General features: G+C 41.7%; 1 protein-coding gene across 1 annotated transcript in view; it reads left to right on the top strand.

Annotated features, from left to right (window-relative positions):
• The window catches only part of PTGFR (prostaglandin F receptor), a 239,916-nt gene that overhangs the window by 182,845 nt on the left and 33,402 nt on the right, over positions 1–23,669 (top strand). The gene's annotated exons all lie outside the window — the stretch shown is intronic.

Here is a 23,669-nt window from a genome sequence, read left to right as displayed (position 1 = left end):
TGTGTGAGTGAGGTGCACAGGATGTTGGGTGCCGTACAGTGGTTTGGAAATCCAAAGTTCACATTTGAGTTGGACGTGCTGGTAGATGAAATGTCCAGAGTAAAGTCCACAGTCATCTGATACATTGGCCCAACATGAACCCGCCCTGTCATGTGGGCGAGTTGTGTGCGATTGGACAAAGTGAACGGGTTGTGCACAAAGAACATTGTCCATAACAGGTTTAGAGGCCCTGGGGGATGTGCTGGGGCATCTGCCTCTCACATGTCCTTCTTCGGATGACCCCTCTTCTTCTGGGGGGGGATCCTCATGTGCAGGCCTCTGCGGTGCAGGGGACTCTCCACCAGATTCCTCCTCCCTCCCTGTGGCGCTGGCAGATGGTGTTGTGACAGATGTTGTGGGCACACAGGGAGATGGGGACAGGTTGGTGTTGATCTGGCGGAGGCATTGTAGTATGGCCCGATGCACCGCAGTAAGGGCATCCCACTTTGCCTCCATGCGGACATGGTGGGCGACCTGCTCCTGTTGCATGTCCTTGAGGATCCCCACTACCTGGCCAAATCCTCCGGTGCTATCCTGGTACGCATCTATGATGCGTGCCAGTTGGAGGTCATCATGCAGTCCAGACCCCTCTGCAAGGTGTGCCCTGTGCCTCCCACCCCTCTCCACATGGGCAGGACCAGCGGCGGTATGCACAGGTGACCCTGGGACCCCTTGGGTGGTGTTGCTGGTGGTGTTGGCTGTAGCTTCCGGGGGGTACTGTGTCCCTGTGCTGTGGGTGTTGATTGTCCTTGGTCTGTCTGTGTTGGCGGGGGTGCCCTGTCGGTGTCCAGATGGTGGAGGCGTGGGTACAGGGGGGGCAGATGTTGCTGCTGCTGGTGCTGCATGATGGCTCACACCGGAGGGGCCAGGTTGGTCGTCGTCATCCGAAGAGGACAGTGAGAGAGTCAGACCAGAGAGCTCAGTGTCCAAAAGAGTCTGGGACTGGGTATCCTCGTCATTTGTCAGTGGGGGCCCAGCACGACCTGTGTTTGGAAGAGACACACAATGTGATTTATGTTTCTACATGCATCGTTGGTTCACAAACATGACATTTTCTACTTTTATAACAGATGCCTGCCTGTACACTGCTTTTTCCCAGCTTGTCACAGACAGAGTTTGATCTTGTTGTTGGCCATTTACCAGCATGGCCTTGTGCTCCCCCCAACAGAGCCCAGTGTCAGACATCTTTTCGGTCCCTTCCCACTCCCTGTGAGGCGAGTATGTTTCACGTTGATCTTGCTGGGCCATGTGGGTGGGTGTAGGTTGTCTGTGACTGCGTGTCCCATCATACTCTTGACTACACCCCCCTACCCAGCATGCCCATGCTTCCTCCCTCTTGACTCTGCTTCCCTGTGAGGGGGTGTGACAGCAATGGCAAGATGGCTGATTGTGGAATCCTGGTGTTTGTTTGGCTAGCAGTCACAGCATGGCCTTGTGCTCCCCACAACAGAGCCCAGTGTCAGACATCTTGTCGGTCCCTTCCCACTCCCTGTGAGGTGAGTATGTTTCAGGTTGATCTTGCTGGGCCATGTGGGTGGGTGTAGGTTGAGTGTGACTGCGAATCCTATCATACTCTTGGATACACCCCCTACCCAGCATGCCCATGCTTCCTCCCTTTGACTCTGCTTCCCTGTGAGGGGGTGTGACAGCAATGGCAAGATGGCTGACTGTGGAATCCTGGTGTTTGTTTGGCTAGCAGTCCCAGCATGCCCTTGTGCTCCCGACAACAGAGCCCAGTGTCAGACATCTTGTCGGTCCCTTCCTACTCCCTGTGAGGCGAGTATGTTTCAGGTTGATCTTGCTGGCCCATGTGGGTGGGTGTAGGTAGTGTGTGACTGCGAGTCCCATCATACTCTTGGCTACACCCCCCTACCAAGCATGCCCATGTTTCCTCCCTCTTGACTCTGCTTCCCTGTGAGAGGCTGTGACAGCAATGGCAAGATGGCTGACTGTGGAATCCTGGTGTTTGTTTGGCTAGCAGTCCCAGCATGGCCTTGTGCTCCCCACAACAGAGCCCAGTGTCAGACATCTTGTCGGTCCCTTCCCACTCCCTGTGAGGCGAGTATGGTTCAGGTTGATCTTGCTGGGCCATGTGGGTGGGTGTAGGTTGTCTGTGACTGCAAGTCCCATCATACTCTTGGCTACAACCCCCTTCCCTGCATGCCCATGCTTCCTCCCTCTTGACTCTGCTTCCCTGTGAGGGGGTGTGACAGCAATGGCAAGATGGCTGACTGTGGAATCCTGGTGTTTGTTTGGCTAGCAGTCCCAGCATGGCCTTGTGCTCCCCACAACAGAGCCCAGTGTCAGACATCTTGTCGGTCCCTTCCCACTCCCTGTGAGGCGAGTATGGTTCAGGTTGATCTTGCTGGGCCATGTGGGTGGGTGTAGGTTGTGTGTGACTGCGAGTCCCATCATACTCTTGTCTACACGCCACTTCCCATCATGCCCATGCTTCCTCCCTCTTGACTCTGCTTCCCTGTGAGGGGGTGTGACAGCAATGGCAAGATGGCTGACAGTGAAATCCTGGTGTTTGTTTGGCTACAAGTCCCAAGTAAGCCCCTGTGCTTCACACAGCAGCAGCCAGTACGGGGGATCTTTTGCTGATATTTCAATGAGGTGTGTGTCAAAGCATTGCACCCGGTGAGTTGTGTGGAGTTTGTGTTGGGGGGTGTCTCCCCATGCTGATTAGTATGGTCAGGGCTCTCAGTCCTCCTTCCTATCATGACACGTGCTTCCATTGTAGGGCGTGCAAGTTGTCTTTCAGGATGTCAGTCAGTGGTGTCCTGCTTCTGATTTGCACACAACCCCTAGCAGGACCCAGTGTCAGCCATCTTGTCAGTCATTTTCCACTCCCTGTGATGTGGGCATGTTTCAGAGAGGTCTTGATGGGCCAATGAGGAGGGGGAGCATTATCTGTGACTACAGGTCCCATCATGCTTTTGGCTACACTCACTTCACCTGCATCCCCACTATTCCTTCCTGACAGTCAGCTGCACTGTGAGGTGGTGTGTTTGTGGTGGCAAACTGTCTTGCTGGATATATTTGGCTTAGTGTCAGTGGCTTGCTCTATTTGTTTGTAGGTTGGTGCATGTCATGACACAGTCCCCAGTCACTATGAGATGACAGGTATTGTGTTTGTGTGACTGGCATACACATCTTGGGTTGATTATCTATTGGTTAGTATAGGTTTGATAGGGGTGCATGGTTTCACTATCCCCTTGCCAAACAATCTTGGGTTTGTTGTTTGTGTACTCACCAGTCTCTGGGATGTCTGTTAGGCCATGGACGCTCTCTGGTGGTAGGATGTCCCGCACCTTCTCCTCCCAAGTTCTGAAGTAGACTGGTTTGGCAGGAGGGTCACCGCCGGTGCGCTGACTCAAGGCGTGATCTTTCTCGATAAGTTTCTTGACCCTCCTGCGCACGTCATACCACCTGTTCAGGATATCGTCCTTTGTGCGCAACGCTGGTGCTTGTGCGTTCACCTTGTCCACAATCCTCGCTCACATCTTTGTTTTCTGTGAGATGGGGGTCCTTTGAACCAATGTACCAAACAAATGTGGCTCTACTCTGATGATCTCGTCTACCAGCACTTCTAACTCACTATCTGTGAACTTTGGATTCTTCTTGGGGGGCATGGTGATGGGTGGTGGTGGTGAGGGATGTGTGTGTGAGGGTGCAAGTGATGGTGGTTTGGTGTTGGTTTTGCTGTGTGTATGTGTGTGTGCTTTTGTATGAGGTGCTGATGGTGTGTGAGTTGTGTGATGGGTGAGTTGTGAGTGTGTCTGTGATTGCTGTGTACTGGTGTTTGCTGCTGGCTATGTCTCCTGTTTGCAAGGGATGATGGTAGTGATTGTAGTCCTTTATATAGTTGTAGTTGTGGGTGTGTCTTTGTCCAATTAATTTGTGTTGGGTATTTATTGGCTTAGTCATTGCTTGTTTGGTCCTTTTTTTGTGTTTTTTCCTTTGTGTTTTGTAGGCATGTAGGAGACGTTCATGTGACGGAAACGGACGCTGCTGTTGTCTCGTGCGGGCTTCTCCACCTCTGTCACGCTGCCTGTCTTCTGTGTTTGGTAGGCGTCGTTCGCGGCGGTCTCTATTGCTTGTGTGCCGGGTTGTCTGTGCGTGTCGGTCGTGCGGCTTGGTCTCCGTGCGAGTCGGTTTGGTTTTACACGCATTGCATCGTACTGCGCTAATCGTACATCACGGGTACGGGTCGATTCCGGGTTCGTGTCGGTCGGTGAATGTCGCGTTGGTTTTCTGGCCGGATCACTATTTTCCCTCCGGCTCGGTCGTACGGCTTGTATTCCGTACGTGTTGGTTGTAATTCACTTGCGTTGCATTGTACTGCATGGGTCGTACGGCGCTGGTCCGTGTCGGTCGGTATTCGGTCCGGGTCCATGTCGGTCGGTTCATTTTGCGACCAGAATCGGAATCAGCCCCACAATAGTTCCCTTAGTGTACAGTTTACTACCTGACAAGCAATCCTCAATGTACACTGAATTTTTGTCAGTGATAAAATCTAAAACATCAAACAAAATTCCTAGAAAAGTACTGATTGACTTTGAATTACCTATGATTAATACTATTACCAAATTGTACACAGATACCCAAATTCAAGGATATTTTTTTCACTTTTCACAGGCATAATGGCAAACAATTAAAAAAAATCCTTAATTGAGGATTATATGTCAGATAGCTAACTACACTTTGAACTTAAAAAACTAACTGTCCTTTGCTTTGTTCCTCCTGACAGTGCAGACGAGTACTACACTTCCATTACAGAATCAGAATTTTTTACTGCAAACGAAGAAAAATTGGCACCTATTCTAAATTATTCAGAAGACACATGGATTGGCCATCTAAGCAGTTTGGGTCACAGGAGGAAGACCACGTTTCCATGTGGAGTGGTGGAACTGCTACTCAACCTGTTTAGAGGGAGGAGCAGAAACAAACAATGCCATAGAGGGATTGCACAGCTCCTTCAATAAATCAATTGGCAAACCTCATCCTAATTTCTATCATTTTTGGGAAATTTTGAGGAAGGAGCAAAGTTTCCAAGAAATGAGAATGTTGCAATCATTAACAGGAAGTCTGAACCCACTTATTTCTAAAAGATCAAAGGAAATGTCTGAAAGACTATTAGGTGCAATACAACAGATTACGTTGTCAGTGGCTTCAGACTACCTTGATAATCTTGCACTCATCCTCCATTTCTAAAACACACTATCTTCTTACTTGCCTGTTTTGCCCTAAAAAATTAACACTTTTTAAATTGGCATTTTTTCCGCAAACTTTTAAAAATAATATTAAAAGTCGGGTCTCCTTACCTTCAGATGTTTTCTTTTTCAAGTCTTGGGCTTTTGTTCCTTCGATCTGTTCACCAAGAGTCCTTTTTCCTTTTATTTAATCCATTACCAAAAATCCACATTCCATTGCGATGAACCATATCCCGATTTAAAAAAAATTAAAAGTGCACAAACATTTATTTTTGTAAATATGTGCATATCAATAAAAAACGCACCCCCCAAAAAAATCCAGAAAAATGTCTTCTTTCCGTGCAAAAAATGCAACACATTCCAACATTGCAATCCAATCTTTTTCGACAGCAATCCCTTTTTTAATCCAAATTCGTTAAACCATAGTCTCCAATCCATATTGATAAACCATCTCCCGATTTCTTAAAAATCACAATTGCACAAATATTTCTTTTGCAAATAGGTGCATATCAATAAAAAATACACCTAAAAAAAATCCCTAAAAATGTCTTCTTTTGTGCAAAAGATGCAGCAAATTCCAATGATGCAATCCAATCTTTTTCGAAATCAATACCGTCTATTTCAGTGATCCTTAATTCAAAATCTAAGTATATTTGTATGTAAAAACTTCCAGTCTTCTAATTGCTTTTTAGCAACTTTTGTCTATTTAATTATATTCAAAATACATCTAACCGTGACAGCGAAAAAGGCTTCTTTTTGTAAAAAATGCTTTGCAAAACAAAAAAAGCATACCTTTCAAAATACTATTGTTTATTAAAGTTATTAATATATATCCTATTATTAACTTTAATAAACAATAATTCTCTCAAAAAAATGAGACCCGACATAGGCCTGCTACTGCAACCTGTAATGGAGTGAAATTGTTTGTTAACACACAACAAAACTACCTAAAACACAATTTCAACGTCTAGCTACCTCCCTCCTCTCTCCTTCTAATATACATTACCACTACACTATGCATTTTAATAATTTTAATTTGTCTTACCTTAATGGAGCTCTCGCTTGCATCTGTTCTCTCCCGTGACGATCCTCGTAATGACGAAAGTTACGTTTACGCATCATCGTCATCTGTTTCTGTAACAATGAAAAAAGGACATTTTCTCCCATTGACGTCAATGTAAAAGCATGGTAAATGTTTCAAAAAAAGTATTATAAATTGTTAAGTTAAGAAAAACGTTATTTCGGTCTAAGCGACCATAAAAGTATGCTAACAGTAAACAATGCATTACCATTCATAACAGTTTTAAAATTGGAAAAATGATAACCAGTCCTCTTTGCAAGAATATAGTTACATCACCTTGGTAATTCGGATAAGAAAGAGGGATCTGCATTGACACATGTCTAAGTCCAATAGGTTCATTAAAATACATGTGCGGGGTGAGTGCAAAACAAGAGGCAATAACTTGGAAAGGCCAGCACCTGCTGAGACCCATCAATAGTAGCAATAAGGATACAGTTATTGCAAGTAAAAATTTCATAAAATAGTTATACAATGATAATTCATTATATTTACGTTGTAGCCAACAATAAAAACAAGAAATGTACACATATTAAACAATAAGAACTTGAGTGGCTTTTAAGTTAAAAGTTATAAAAAGGTTTTAAAAGCAAGTAAAAAAAAAAAAACCTAGAAAATCAGGGGCAGTGTGCTATTTGTTACTGGACAGGCATATGTACAAAAGACCAGCGCCTACGCCACATTGAGGTCAAGAATCGCGATACAGCAAGAACAATGGGCTTGCAGGTGTCATGCTTTAAAACTCTGAATGCCTCTGTACAGTGTACGAATCCTAGATTCCTATACAGTGGGGCAAGCCAGTGCTTCCTCGCTAGTTTGTAGGCAGGGCAGAAAAAGATGATGTGCAGCTCTGACTCTTCCTCCCAGTTGCAGGCTGGACACTCTCGCCGGGCCGCGATTGACCATTTGCAGGAAAAGGCACGGAGCAGCAGGGTGCCCAGTCTGAACTGGACATGTAATTTTCTTGCCAGGAATGGATAACTGTCATCTAAAAAGTGTTCGCACAAATACTCGTCTTTCAAGGATAAAAATGTAACCATCAGGTGTCCCTTTCACCTTTGCTAACTAACTCATTAGATAGGCTTTTACTACTTTGGAACGGAAGACTGCAAAACATGCTTCCTCTGGGTTGCTCCACAGGCTTGCTTTTCCCAGCCTGCTACATTCTTTTTTATATGGGTAAACCAAGGGATTTTTTGCTCTGTAGACTGCCAGTTCCAGTGTTACCCATAGTCTGCGCCAAAAGGTTAGGGGTCTGAGACCTATCTCCTTTCCAATGGGTCTGATTCCTAGGTCCAGCCGTAAAGGGATGAGCGGAGTACTGAAGGAGAGACCCAAAATCTGTCTCATGAAACTGTTTTCTACTTTACTCACGTCTCAACAACAACAGTGCCCCCATAATTCAGCCCCATACATTGTCGCACCCCTGGCTTGCACGTTGTAGTTCTCCACTAAAGGCCCAGGTTTGGAGGAAGAGTTTCTCAATAGTTTCATAATTCCTCCAGTAGTCTGGGCTATCTTAAGCTTGGCTTTAGCAATTTGTGGGCCCCATTCCATGTTTTCTTTCAGGTGACCCCAAGGTATTCAAAAACCGTCACCCTGTCCAACATGATGCCATCTAGACTAGGGTTGGGACGCAGTGATTTAGGTGGATTGAAGACTATGAACTTTGTCTTCTGGGTATTGATCTCCAACCACCTGCTATTGCAAAAGATGGCAAAGCTGTCCAAGACCCTCTGAATGCCCATAGGGGGTTTCAACATTAGGAGGGTATCATCAGCAAACATCATTGCTGGAACCTTGGTACCTGCCAGTTTGGGGGCATCGTTATCCCTGACCTCAGTGAGTGGGCTATCGGTGCATTGACAAAGAGGTAAAACAGGGTCAGTGCGAGCACATAGCCCTGCCTTACTCCTCTGTCAACTGGGCAAAATTGCCTTCATGCAGTCTTATCTTATGCTCAACAGGTAAGGGGGGATCCTGATTTCTCTGAGTACCTCCCATAACTTTGCCCTGGGCACCAGGTCAAAGGTCATGTTAAGATCCACGAAGATCAAATAGAGGCTGCAACCCTCAATTCCCACGGTGTTCCAAAATATATGTTGGAGTCTGTATATTTGGTCAACTGTGGAAGTGTTCTTACTGAATCCGGCCTGATATGGGCTTAATATCTCATGATCGTCCATCCACCCCTGAAGGTGATCAAGAATTACCAATGCAAAGAGTTTTTGTGTGACGACGATCAGGCTGATCGGTCTCCATTAAAGAAGAATGTGTGAGTCAAGAAACATCGCTCGCAAGTAGGTAAGCAAGACTCACTGTGGGAGAGGAGTAGAAAAGGAAAGACATTTTGGGTGTCACCACCATAAGAGGTAGATCATAGACAGTGTATGGAAACAATAGAAAAGAGAGGAAGCGAGCACTGCAATGTGATAAGTTTGCATATCTTGAACTTGGTGAATTTATCATTATGATCATGACAAGGATTATTTAAGTTCTTTTACTAATTTGAAAATATACTCACCAGAGGAAAGAAATGTGATACTTGTTATTTATTTTGGATCTTTTTGATTTATTTTAACCTAATTGCAAATTTAGTCATGAAATATTATTGCATGTAACACATATATCACCCATGGACCTAGTTCATTTTTTTACCAAATGGTTGACCGGAGAGGGACCTGATTTATTTTGGGAGAGAGAAGTGCAGGTCTACCAACTTTCAAATGTCACCGATTTCGTGTTTATTATTTAATATCTACGCGTATGTTTTCGCACTTACATGCACTATATATCCATGGACTTTGATTCATCAAAATGCCTGGGGTAGAGGAAGTGGCAGTGGCATCATATACCCTTTGACCTTATTGATGTCACAGGAGATGACACCATATGAGCTTTGACCCTGCATCGTCCCAAGAAGTGATGTCACATAAACTTAATCATGATGACATCACAATGATTAGCATTAATAAAGTTACATAATTGCATAATTAATATTACACATTCCTCTAGGGGAGGAAAAAGGGTGGGGGTTTCTCTTCCCGGAAAACATTTTGAAAAAAATGAGCTTTACTAGTGTAGTGCATTTTAATGCACAGGTTTCACATACATTTGCTAAAATGCCAAAGGCTCTAAAAAACACACTTACCAAATATTTAAGTCCGTTCATGGTGTGATAAGCTACTGAAATTTGAGAGACCCCATGAGTTCACCAAATTATCTTTTTAAAATGTCCTATGGGTGCCCCCTTATGTCAAATATTACCTCCATTGCTAGGACCAGCATTTTGCCATGGTGGCCCTTTTTGCCAAACATTGCATACAAGATGCCAATGCCAGAATTTTCTAATACTGCTTCTCTTGCAATATGGGGTCTCTTATGTCAAAGGGTATGTTTAATATGTCAAGGACCACAATTTGTCATGGATGGCCTCATAACCATGGCACAGTTGTCTTTCCATATGCCAAGAATGATCTCCAATGTGACATCACAAGCAATTTGCCACAGTTGCCAATTGTGCCAATAATTTTCTCTAGGAGGCAAGCACTGACATTTTTTAATAGGTGCTCCTTGCCAAAATCTACCAACAGAGTGTCATCAGTAGCATTTTGCTTACGGCATCCCATATGCAAAGATTGCCTCCAGTATTCCAGTGCCAAGAATTTGTCAAGGGTGCTTTTATAAGCCAAGAAGCATGCCAGGCCCAATAGCGGATCTGCAAGCATAACAACACATGCTTACTTACATTCACTTATTCACACTTATTCACACATTTCGACACACACATACACACGTACAGGATCCCATATCCAAACATACATGCTCACAGATATACACGCTCTCTCACCCAAACTCACTCTCATCCACATGCTCGCACACAACATACATTAAAATCATATTTTTCTTATCTAAGATGTTAATGAATGTCCAGATCTTGATGCTCCAATTTTTATTACGCTAATAGTGAATAATAAACTACTATTCACAAATAATGTAATACTAATGAGCAGAAAACGAGGTTAGAGCCTCACTCTGATAATGCGCGACTTCCCTGTGTTCTTGGCACTGATTTTGCCACTTCTGAGGTCAGGGGTCGCAAAGGCAGTGCACGGGTAACAAGGGGCAAGCTACGGGGTCGCAACCACTACCCATGGTGACTCCTTAATGAAGTCCATGTATTTAGCCAGATCATATTTAATTACATTTTGCTACATTGCATTCCCAATTGTAATGTGTATTTTTTTAAATTGTATTCTTTTAAACGTGCTTTTAATTAGGAAAGGCAACACCAAGTGCCCTGTTGGTCTGTGCCACTGCTGCCCCTATAGTTCAATTTTCACAATCCCAACAATCCACCTGCTCTTGTGCAGGCTGTCTGTTTCCTTTGAAGTTCTGTGCCAGGTGGCTCACACTTACTTTTCCACTGGAGTTGTGACAGCAGGTTGCCGATCACTCCTGTTACTTTGGGTCGACAGTGACTGTTGGGCTAAGCTTTCTTGGCCTCGCCACACAGAGACCAGGAAGATTAAAGCAGGTAGGGGTGTCTCCAGCTGCCAGCCTCTACATCTGGCAGCTGACCTCATGGCATGCCATGGAATCCTGCACCTTTTTCTAATGCACAGCAGGGGTCTAAGGCCTACCTGCAGGGGCTCCAGAAAGCGCTACAGCATTGCTGGATGCTGATCTCATCCATTCCACCATTCAGGTGCATTCCAACTCACCAAGACAGACCCAAGGCATGATGAGGTGCCCATCAGAAGCCCTGCGGTATTTATGGTCACTGAAGTAAGCAAATACCCTGAATTAAGGCTAGCTTGAACCTTCGGTATGCTGAGGTGGGGCTTATAACCTGCAATGGACATTAATGGATGATGATCCCATGGAGTCCAGTCACAAGCTGGGCTACTTGAGAGGGGATCTAGAGGTTTGAGATTGTCTTCCCCCTTAAGGGTTGGTTGCCTGACACTTCTTATTATGCTATGCGTTTCTTTGAGGATACTTTGGTGAGGAGAAATCTTGTAGTTGGGATGTTGATCATAAAGGTTTATGCGTTTTCAGTTTTTGCAACTGTGCTGAAGTGGAAGTGAACATTACTTATCCTCAGCCCTCAATATAACCCCCCCACACACACACACACTGGTCCCTCTCTTCTGTCTGAGAGGGCACCACCATTCTACCTGTCCAACACATCCTGCATATATGGTACCCACTGATTAATTTCCCACTCAGCCTTTAGATGCAGATCTGTTTCAGAGAGACTGTAAGACTGTCTGTTATAGCACCCTCTGAATGGGGGATACTGTATGCTGAAGAAATAGAACAAGGCTGGGAGGGGAGTGGGCATCCATTCAGGCAAGAAAGATGAAAGGGGGATGTTGCCCCTGACACATTTTGAAGATTGTATTCCAAACTTTCTACAGACTAACTAGGAGTGCTCATCCCAGTATAACCGTTGCGGTTTCCCTGGAAATGATAAGCCGACAGTGCAACCTGGCCCAGGTTCCCTAGTCTCTAGCACTCCAGAATATAGAGTGGTGTGCTTAAGAGTTGTGTTGCTGCTTTTGGAGTGATTACCGTCTCCAGCTGTGCCATGGCAGTGCCAGAAGCCTCTGACAGACAGTCTTCAGCATATTTTCACCACGGGGAGATGTAGCTTTACATCTTTGTTGCATCCCATGGTGCATCGAATTTACATCATTGGAATTGCTTCTCCTGTGGACCGGAAGATCTTACTGAAAGCTCCGCTGCTGGTCAGCTAGGACAGCCACAGGTCTTACCATTCATGAAACGTTTGTAGATTATGCCGTAGGGGGGAGCCCGAGGGCAATACCTAGAACCTTAACTCTATTTCTTCTATGCGCAATTCAATGATGTACATAATTGCCACAAGTACATATTGAATTCATAATAATGTGTACTTTCTATTTTGTGTAAAACTAATATATCCTGTAGTTAGTGCAATAAATATTTGTATTTGTGGACCTACTACAAGGAAGAACATTCTCGGTTGGTAATTTAAGTTGATCCACTTTTATGGAATTGACTTGTTATTTATTACTATTGAGTCACGTGCTCCTTTTTGTAAGCTGTTCTAGCCACGCCCCCCACCCATCCCACCTTCTGCCCAGTTTTTCAATCCTCAGGGCTGCGTTTGTTTACCTTAGAGTGGGGCTCTCTAGCACATGAAACAAGCTAAAGCTACTTCGTTATACTCTATACAGCCCCAGCAATATACCTGAGGTCTCCAGGGGCTGGGAGACCTCAATTCCCATGCCAAAGATTCTCAGCGAGCACCCAGCGTGGGAGGCTCCTGCCACCAAACAAGAGATCACAGCGACAGCCACCTGCATAGCATGTCCAACGCCTGCTGTGCCTATCTTAAGAACTGCTGTTTGGTGTGAGAGTGTTCAGCTACTTTCTAATTACACTGCATGCACTTGTCACGTTTGCTTTTCCTAATGATACGGAGTACACAAGCATTCTTTTGTCAAGGGTTGTAAATTAGTACCGGGCACCTTCAGCAAGAAATATACATCTGTATCAGTGGTTGACTGAAAACGATAGCTGATGCTTTCTCAGCACCTGTTTATTTATTTTCGGGAAAGTGTGTTGAACAACATACTGCTCTGTATTGTAGTACAATAGATCTGTATTTTGTTTAATGAAATTTCAAATACGTTATGTAGAGAATAATGTAAAACAATTACAGTTTGATTCGCAATAAACTGAAAATAGTCGTCTGTCTTGCGGTGAACAACAAACTATTGTAGTCGCTCTTTATCTGATTCAAATATTGCATTTACTATTTTAACAATTGCTGTGAAATTATCTGCAAATTCACCTTCTGTAAAGGTTTCAGAGGTGTTCCAAGACTCCCTTTCATTCCAGGATACCATATTTCTCTGGTATAATGTATCTAACTCACAATTTGTAAGACTGTGGAAGCATGGTACACGGCAGTGCGTTCCTCCTGTCTCCTGCCATAGCAACTAATTTATATGATAAGACACATTAAGTTGCTTGTTAGATTCAGTTGTTTAAAACATTTAAACTGAAAATTTGCATAGCACATTGAAAAAGTATCCTATACGGTATTTGTACGAAGGAAATATTTTGCAATGAAAAACATTTCACAATAGCGCCAAAGTAAATAAAAGATAAATGCATATTGCACTAATTCCATAACCAATGTGTGTGAATAATTGAAATAAGCATAGGCTGCATAAGTAGGGTTAGGAATATAGGCGTACATTGACATTGGCTGTGCATACCATTTCCTTCTAAGTGTACATTGCAACATGCATACGCTTTCGGTAGACTGCGTGGGGTAGATGTGTGAATCAGCTATACTGTCATCTATACTGACAACAATTATAAACTTTTCTGAAAATCAGGCCCATTCTGTCCAAAAGCAGCCCGAATCTCTTGCAGAAGCAACAGGGCTGCTTGGTCTCTACAAGAGCTGTGAGTGGAATTGCATATCAGGAGCAGAGACCTCTGAGGCATTACAAATTTTGAAGTTTTTGAATTTGATATTTGGCGTCCAAGAGACTCTGCCTGTGCGGGTTTCCACAAACTAGCTCCTATGCTGTGTCCACACTTTTGCACATGCAGAGCAGTCACAGGGAGAGACTAGATCACTGGCAACAGTTTGAAGGACGCTTAGAAACACTTCGTTTATTCTTCACTATTCTCAATTTCCCAGTGAGTTTAATGTGATTGTCTTTCTTGCATGTAGTATAGGTGAACATTTTCATTATTTGAGGTTTTATATTGATTTTGAATGTAACTCTTTCCACGTGCATTTTATGGTTATTCTATTCCTTTTCATAGAAACTAAAACTCTCTTATTTGTTTTTATTCAGTGTTTCTTCATGTTAAAGTTTCACCTTGTTTACTTAATCTGTACCTGGACTTTGGAGTGATACAAGTTTGCACTCATTGACATCTAGCCATACAATAAAGTACTGGGATGCTGACATGCAACAACAGGCAGGATTCTCTCCCTAAACCATTATTGTCAAGGGCTGGTTATCTTGGTGTTGCTTGGATCAGCTTTCTGCCTCTGGGAAATGGCTCCAGAAAAATAACCACAAGAAGAAAATACTGGGGACACGAAACACTTTCTTTCTGAAAAGAGGCAGAACTTGAAAAACACAGGAACAGGGCAATGGGACAGGACAATGGAGGAGAATCCACAGAGTCCAGTGAGCGAGCAATGGTGCAGAAACTATTGCGACGCAGCTGGATTTCACGATGCAGCTCTATGTATACTGCAAAACAGGAAGTGAGAAGTCGAAAAAGATTCAGCCATTTTGAATTGGGAGATCTAAAAGTGAATAAAGTAATATTTTATCAAGCAGTGAGTCTATCTAGGAAAAAACTAAAAATATATTTATAACTAATGCAGAATGTATTTATATAGACTATGATACATGATTTTCCCTGCATGTCAGGATCTGGTTTGCAGGGAATTAATTCCTATTCAAAATGGTGCCAACTGAGGACGTCAGTGCTTCCTCAGTCTGACGTAATGCAAGGAAAACGTTTTGCTACTACAGCTGGGCACAGCAGCAAGAAGACATAAGCATGAAGAGATATGTCCATGGCAGCAGGAAGAATGAACGTCACTATGGTGAGCTCCACAATATCATGATGAAAGAATACCTTCAGAGCAGGCTCTAAGGTGGCAACGGTAAGGAAACGTCCTTACCGTTATTTCAAGCACAAACATAGAAATAAAAATATTTAAACACTCAACTATGCATTAAATAATGCTGAGAGCTAAATTAATATTAATCTCATATATGTGGCAATGTCTGCTTTAAACACAACCAACTGTTTCTGCTGGCTCTGCTATAATGCTAAAGTTGAGCTTCTGGTTATGTTTTGTAAAATAAAATATTTAGGGTTGGTTTAGAAGTGTTCCAGTAATTCTGATTCAGAAAGTAATGGGAGTTATTATCTGAATTGGGATTTAAAAGATTGACGAATCCTCGCGAAATTTTCGAAACTAATGGGGCGCTCCGCTCAGCTCCTACCCTGATAGTTTCGGGGTGATTCGTCGAGTGGGGGCCGAGAAAAAAGGGGGGTCCCAAAACGCGTTTTCCCCATGCATTTTTCCATAAGGACTTTAGTCGCAGCTACAGCCCGAACGGCTGAACAGAATTATGTGAAATTTGGCAGAGAGGTAGCCATAAGGTCCATGAAGTGCCTTTTGCAGGTTTGGTGTAAATCTGTTCAGTATTTCCTGAGAAATTAGCATTTAAATCAATATATATATCTGTACGCGCGCAGCGTGCGCGCACTGAGCAAGTCCTGTGCGCGCACCCTGGCGTGCGCGAGCGCACTTCTGATTGGTTGTTAGATGTCAGTAAACATTCGAATCGGTGGAAATCAGGAATCGGCGGCCGCCATTTTGTCTCTCGCATAAAGAGGGGGTGATAAACAAAGGGGTAGAACGTGAAAAGGGGGCAGAGTGGGGAGATATTGACCCACTAGGCATTGTAGGAGGGTCACAGTAGGACCTTGTAGGGCAAAAAAAAAATGTATATTTTGAAAAAAAATATCGTCGAGTGCGCGCACCCAGCGCGCACCCGAAAAAATTTTAAAAACAAAAAAATAATAAAAATTCGCAATTAAGTGAAAAGATATAAGGTGGCTCTAAAAAGAGCCCTTGTGTTTATTGTGTGTTTTTTGTTACCTACAAGTAAGTACCGATGCAGAGTCTAAAGTTCAAGAGGAAGACTCTGTTGCCTTCATCAGTGAAGTGTACACCATCTCCTCTATAAATGTCTTGCATGTTGTAACGCAAGTTGTTGTGGTATATAGAACCCATACCATAAGCTCTGAGGAAAGCAGAAATAGATTTGTTGACGTGCTTCCTTGCTTTGTCAATCTGCGGACAAAATTGGTTGGACCAGTTCCACTTTTGCCTTTGGCATATGTTAGAATATACAAAGGCAGTTTGTGGAAAAAGCGACATCAATTGCACAAAGGTGTCCTTCATAAGCATTTCCAGACCTACCCCAGTTAAAGTGCCTAGGTAATTTCCACCACAGTGCACAATAATAAGGTTAGGCTGTGGGAGATGTAGAAAGGTTTTCACCAAAGGCATTAATTGGTGCCACTTTAACCCTCTCTGACCAATCCATGTAATGTCTACATTTGGCAAAGCAAGGTCTCTCACCATACCTCTTTTTTCTGCAAATTTTTCACTCCAGAAGACATAGCTGTGACCTACAATCCACACTGTGAACATCTTCCAGGTAGATCTGGATGCACTCAGGAGGTGTCTTTCAGTGGAAAGGCAATATGAAATGAAAGACAGTTGAAAAATGGAGGCACACATAGTTTTTTTTATAAAAAGAACTCATTGGCTGTTTCAAACCATTCTACACTAAAAACTAGGCTGTATGTTTAAATTTTAAAAAGCATGTTTTGTATTTGTTCAGAAAAATGTGTTACCAAAGAACATTGCTATGGATTTGCTGTTAGGTTTGAAAAGTCAAGCACTCTTGCTCTTTGGATATGAAACATTGTCTGCTGAACTTCTGACCTCTCTCCTCACAGCAGTGTTCCATGACCTGTTGCTATGGTAGCAGGCAGGAGACAAGTTGGGGGAAGGGTACATTTGGAAAGGGGTTGAAGTTTTCAACCAATAGAAATGTGTGATTTAATTTGAAAAAAGTGGGAAGCACTGAGATTTGAAATTAACATGTATATGTGTGAAAAAAGAGAGGGAAATATTGCCATTTACTGGTTCTGGAGAGAGGAGAGAGGTGTGGAGCTCTGATATTCTGACTCTGATAGTCTGCTGTTTGAGTGGCACATTTCTTTCTCAACTAACTATTTTAAAAGGTGAGTTATGAGTTTGAGAGGGGATGTATGTGGTGATTTTTTAGATAAAAATTAGAATTGTGAATCTTCTTCAAAAGTTAAGTTTTACATTTTGAGGTTTGCGAGATATTTAACTGTTTTGAACTTGTAAGATATTATGGAGTATGTTTTCACAATAAGTTTATGTGTACTGGTAAGAATGAGGAATACTGTTTTGTGCCTACCATCAAACCATGAGTGTGTGTGCAGAGAAGAATTGTTGACAGAGATTTAATTTGCGTTGCTGTTGAAAAGTAAGACTTGCAGTTGCAAGGAAAGGACAGCTTGTTTTTAATTGTGATGGTTAGGATTTAGCAGAAATCACTTTGAAAGAAAAGAGAGGAAAATGGCAGCACATTTGAAATTAGCATTAGTTCTGTAAGAATTGGTGACCCAGGAAAGGGGCAGCCTGTGTTTTGTGCCTACCAACACAGCATGAGTCTGTGTGCATATAGGAATTGTTGTCTGAGATTTAATTTGTGAAGTTGTTGTTCTGTAAGGATTGCAGACCCAGGAAAGGGGCAGCCTTTGTGTTGTGCCTACCAACACAGCATGAGTCTGTGTGAATATAGGAATTGTGGCCAGAGATGTATTTGGTGTTGCAATTGTTTTGTAAAACATGCACTTGCAGGAAAGGGACAGCTTGTTTTCTTCAAATGTGGTGGTTAGCAGTCAGCAGAAATCACTTAATTGCAAATGAGAGGCAAAAGCTAAAACATTTGAAACCAACAGGGTAGATTTCCCTTTCAAAATAGCAAAGGCACAGGTAGTTGCCATATGTTCAAAACTGAAAATAACCCTTAGCACACATGCACTGTTACATACATCCCAGCAGTCTTCATGCAGTTTTGGAAGTCTCTTTGCTCATCTGTCTTGCACCAGACAATACACAGTCTCCAGAAACACACTCTTGGCACACACGCAGCAGCTTCTCCCACACTCCCAAGTGTAGTACTCAGGTCTGTGTGGTGTTTCAGATAGCACTGTGTAACGCAAACACATTCAACGTCAATAAGGCTCATTTCCTTTGCTCTAGTGTAGTCACTCACCCAGAATGCACATGCTCATGGTCTCAAGGAGCTGTTAGGACATGTGCTCTTTTCTGCCTTTGTGATCTACAAGGAAAATGAGTCAGGCTGTAACACTAATTATCACTTGCTCTACCATAGTAGTAAATGTGCTTTGAAATTGCTAATCAAATTCTGTTTTCTGCTTAGAAGCACTCTATGAGGCTGTGTGCATATAGGAATTGTGGCCAGAGATGTAATTTGTGTTGCAGTTGTTCTGTAAAACATGCACTTGCAGGAAAGGGACAGCTTGTTTTCTTCAAATGTGGTGGTTAGCACTCAGCAGAAATCACTTAATCGCAAATGAGAGGCAAAAGCTAAAACATTTGAAACCAACAGGGTAGATTTCTCTTTCTACAAGGAAAATGTGTCAGCCTGTAACACTAATTATCACTTGCTCTACCATAGTAGTAAATGTGCTTTGAAATTGCAAATCAAATTCTGTTTTCTGCTTAGAAGCACTCTATGAGGCTGTGTGCATACAGGAATTGTTGTCTGAGATTTAATTTGTGAAGTTGTTGTTCTGAAAGAAATGCAGTCCCAGGAAAGGGGCAGCCTGTGTTATGTGCCTAAAATGACAATATGAGTTTGTGTGCACACAGGAATTGTGGGCAGAGATTTAATTTATGAAGTTGTTGTTCAATAAGAATTGCAGTCCTAGCAAAGGGGCAGCCTGTGTTATGTGCCTAAAATGATGGCATGAGTCTGTGTGCGCACAGGAATTGTGGGCAGAGATTTAATTTGTGAAGTTGTTGTTCAGTAAGAATTGCAGTCCCAGGAAAGGGGCAGCCTGTGTTATGTTCCTAAAATGATGGCATGAGTCTGTGTGCGCACAGGAATTGTGGGCAGAGATTAAATTTGTGAAGTTGTTGTTCAGTAAGAATTGCAGTCCCAGGAAAAGGGCAGCCTGTTGTCTTTACACAAATTATCCCCTAGCACACATGCACTGTTACATACATCCCTGCAGTCTTCATGCAGTTCTGAAAGTCTCCTTGTTCATCTCTCTTGCACCAGAGAATACACAGTCTCAAGAAACACACTCTTGACACACACGCAGCAGCTTCTCCAACACTCCCATGTGTAGTACTCAGTTCTGTGTGATGTTTCAGATAGCAGTGTGTAACGCAAACACATAAAAACATCATCAAGGCCTCATTTTCCTTGCTCTAGTCTAATCACTCACCCAGGTTGCAGATGCTCATGGTATGAAGTAGCTGATAGGACACGTGCTCTTTTCTGCCTCTGTGATATACAAGGAAAATGTGTCAGGCTGTAACAGTAATTATCACTTGCTCTGCCATAGTAGTAAATGTGCTTTGAATTTGCAAATCAAATTCTGTTTTCTGCTTAGAAGCACACCATGAGGCTGTGTGCGCACAGGAATTGTGGCCAGAGATGTAATTTGTGTTGCAGTTGTTCTGTAAAACATGCACTTGCAGGAAAGGGACAGCTTGTTTTTTTTCAACTGTGGTGGTTAGCACTGTGCACAAATTAGTAAATCACAAATGAGAGGCAAATGGTAAAACATTTGAAATTAATGAAAAGCTTAAAAAATATTTTAATGAATTATAATTACAAAAAAGATTTTTTTTAAGTTTCTTGCAGGTATTGTTGAGCAACAGTGAAAAAATAAAAAAATGCCTTTAAGGACAAGAAAGAAGAAAGAAAAGCAACAACAAGTATATCTGGACAAAACTGGGAAAAAAAAATAGGAGGAGAAGCTGGTGATGGCAAAAAGAAAAAGTCTACTGGTAAGCAGAGTAGAGATTTCTTAAAAAAGATCTTCAAAAAACAAAAAAATGGCAAAAATAAATGTAAAACAAACAGTGTTTTATGTACAAAGCAACAACAGAGTCAACAGCAAAAAAAAAAGCTAATGTACAATCAGAAGTATGTAAAAATGATTTAACACGAAAATTAGATTTTAAAAACATTCGTCGAAAAATGTTTCAGAGAAGAGTGATGTTAAATTTGCTAAAGGATGTGAAAAAATATAAGAAAAAAACTAAATTTATTAAGAATTTTTTTTTATAGAAAATATTGTAAGTAAGGCTTTGGAAATAAAAAGAAAACGTTTTATTCTAATTTTGAATAGGATGCGTAGATTAGATAAATTAGTCAATGCAATGAAGTCACAAAGCAAAAGGAAAAGAGAAGTGAATAAAAGTAACTTTTGTAAAGTATTCTTGGGAGAATGGAAGCACAGTTCAAGTACTGAACCATTTTTTAATGAAGAGAGTTATCTTCAATGTAATAGTTTGTTGCATGCAGTTGACACCAATGGTAGAGCATATGAAGTTAAGGATGGTTGTGTGATGGAAAAAGAGAAAATGGTCCCAAGAAATGAGGAAGAAGTAATGGCTGCTGAGGCTATGGGGAGATGTCCAAAAGCCCCAGTGTACACTTGGAACTGTAGTAGTATTTGTACTGTGCGTCAGGAATCTATTGATAAATTACGTGACTTTCTAAGAGAATATAGTAAAAAGAGTGTAAAACAGAAGATGAAGGTGCTTCAAACACTAGATCCATGCAGAGTGAGAGAGAATACTGGTTTGCAAGGACATTCTCTGGCTTGTCTATCTAGAAAAGTGTGTAAAAGTGTTTTTCATCATTTTAGGATGCTGGCTGTTCATCATACTGAAATGAGAAAGTTTGTGAGAACATTGTATTTTGCTAAAAGTCCAGCAGTAAAGTTGAATGAGTTGAATAATGCTCTGTTCCGTGGATCTGTATCAGATGTAGTGAAGGTTACTGATGAGATTCAGTTTTGTTACTTTGGTCCAGAACAAGAAAGTGCAGAAAAGGACACAGTTAATGAGGAAAATGAGGAACAGAATGTAGAACTCATTATTACTAAAAATTTTGAGGAAGAAATGACAAAATTTACTATCATCTCTAATGAAAGACCAAATATTACTTGTATTTGTTGCCGCAGAAGCCATTATAAAATTCAAACAAGGAATGTTGATCTGTATAAAAAAAGTGAAAATGAAGATAATTATAAGTGGAAGGATTTTGCAACATATATATTTCTGGAAAATTGTTTTGAATTGGGTGAAGATCAGCGTATTTGCAAATACTGTTATAACAAGTAAGAAGAAAATAGAATGCCGACCAGAGCTGTACATAATAATTTAGAATTGGATGCTATTCCTGCCGAACTTTCTGATTTAAATACATATGAGTCTATACTCATTCAATGTGTTCATCCATTCCAGACCATAGTACGTATGGAGCCCAAAACTGGTAAATTACCTCCTTCAGATTTACTGAGAGGTTTAAAAGGAAGAGTGGTGTATTTGCCCTTGGATTTGAAAAAAAATATGGAAACTATTGATGCAGATACTTTGGAAACTGAACCATTAGTTATTCTGGTTAATGGTGTACCTACAAAGAATAAGAAGATTTGGCAGGAGCTGGTAGATGTACGGAAAGTACAAAGAGCAAATTTATATTCGAAAAGGAATAATAAATGGTATGAATCAATTTATATAGATGAAGAAGAAGAAGATTTACAAGAAGACACAGAAACACCAACTGGACAAATTGAAAAAGTCGACAAGTCAAAGGAAGAAGAAATTTATGAACATTTTAGCATACATCCTCTTCATTCAAAAGAAGTTATGGGAGACACTATTGATCTGTTTCAGATGAAGAAAGCAAAATGAACTCCCGTGAGTGTATGGGAGAAGAGCTTGGAAGCTCGATGTTTTCCTCAGCTGTTTCCTACAGGAAAAGGTGGACGATACGATGAACACCCAGAACAGATTCCAGCTTCTGAGAATCGAACTACAAGACTATATGCTGAAGATTCAAGATTTCGTCAAAGTATTCCTTATTTGTTTCATCTTTTATTTGAAAGCGACTTGTCTGCATTATCTTATGCAGTAAATCACATTTTAAAAAGTGGAGTACATCTACATAATGTGTCTGCTAAGGATTTTATGGAGAAAGTGCAGCACCGAGATGATCATTTGGAAACACAACTGATCAATCTGATGGCTTGTCAGCGTGGGACAAATGAATATTGGTACCGACGCCATGGTGAATTAAAATGCATGTTAAGGAATTTAGGAACTCCTACATGGTTTGTAACCCTAAGCTGTGCCGAGTATGCTTGGGATGATTTATTGGATTTTCTACGAGAGGCAAATTCAAACATTAAAAACATTGAATACAAGACAGCAGGAGAACTGTGCTCATTGGATCCGGTTAATGTTTGCAGATATTTCAATCATAGATTTGAGGCTATGATGTCCTTCATCTGCAATAAAAAAAATCCACCTCTTGTAGAAGTAGTGGATTTCTTTTGGAGAAAAGAGTACCAGGCAAGAGGTTCTCCTCATATTCATATGCTGTTGTGGATCAAGGATGCCCCAAAATTTGGAACAGATGCTGATGAAGCAGTGTTATCTTTTATTGAAGAATATGCAACATGTGCTATACCTAATAGCACAGAATAGAAAAAGTTAAAAGAACAAGTTTTACGTTTCCAAAGTCATCGGTGTGGAAAATACTGTCGACGGAAGTACAAGACCAAAGATAAATTCTACACAAAGTGTCGATTTGGATTTCCTAGACCTGTTCTTTCAAAAGGAAGAGTCAACAGTTTTATGTCAGCTGTGCGACATACTATAACCAGAAAATCTCCCAAAAATACATACAACCTAAGAAGAAAAGAAGAGTCAAAATTTATAAATGACTTCAACCCAGTCATTTTATCCATGTGGAATGCTAACATGGATATTCAGTATGTGGCAGACAATTCTATTGCTGTTGCTCGGTATGTCACATCTTACATCACTAAATCTGAGAAAACAGAATTGAAGGAAATGTGGGAAGAGATTTCTCACGAGAAGACTGTCAGTAAGAAGCTGTACAGTTTCAGTTTAAAGATGTTATCACATCGAGAAATTGGATCCTACGAATGCTCAGATAGGTTATCATCTGCAAGTCTTTACTCGAAATCCAGAAGAATAATTTGGGTCAGTTTAGGCCTTGCAGAAATGCGAAATCGGGTACTGAAATCTGTTGGAGAAATTGAATATTTGGCCGAGAACGACCCAGAAAGTACAGATATTTTGAAAACAAACATGTTGGACACATATTACCCAAAAAGAAGTCATCGTCTTGAGAACATGTGTCTCTATGAAGTGCTGCAGAACTACATTTTTTCACGGAAAGCCACAGAAGACATCAACAATGGAAAATATAATGTCATTGGTGAGGAAGGATGTTTGGTGAAGCAAACAAAAGGAAGTTTGATAAATCACAGGAAGCTGAGTTGCGACACTACTGACAAAAAGGAATTTTACTACTTGGCTCTTTTACAGCTGTTTAAACCATGGCGTTCAGAGGACGAACTACTGGGAGAATTTCAAAACTATG

This window comes from Triturus cristatus, chromosome 4_2 (genome assembly GCF_964204655.1).
Source record: "Triturus cristatus chromosome 4_2, aTriCri1.1, whole genome shotgun sequence".
In the NCBI taxonomy this organism is placed as follows: domain Eukaryota; kingdom Metazoa; phylum Chordata; class Amphibia; order Caudata; family Salamandridae; genus Triturus; species Triturus cristatus.
The sequence above is the reverse complement of the archived record's forward strand: the minus strand, read 5'-3'. Positions and strand labels throughout refer to the sequence as shown.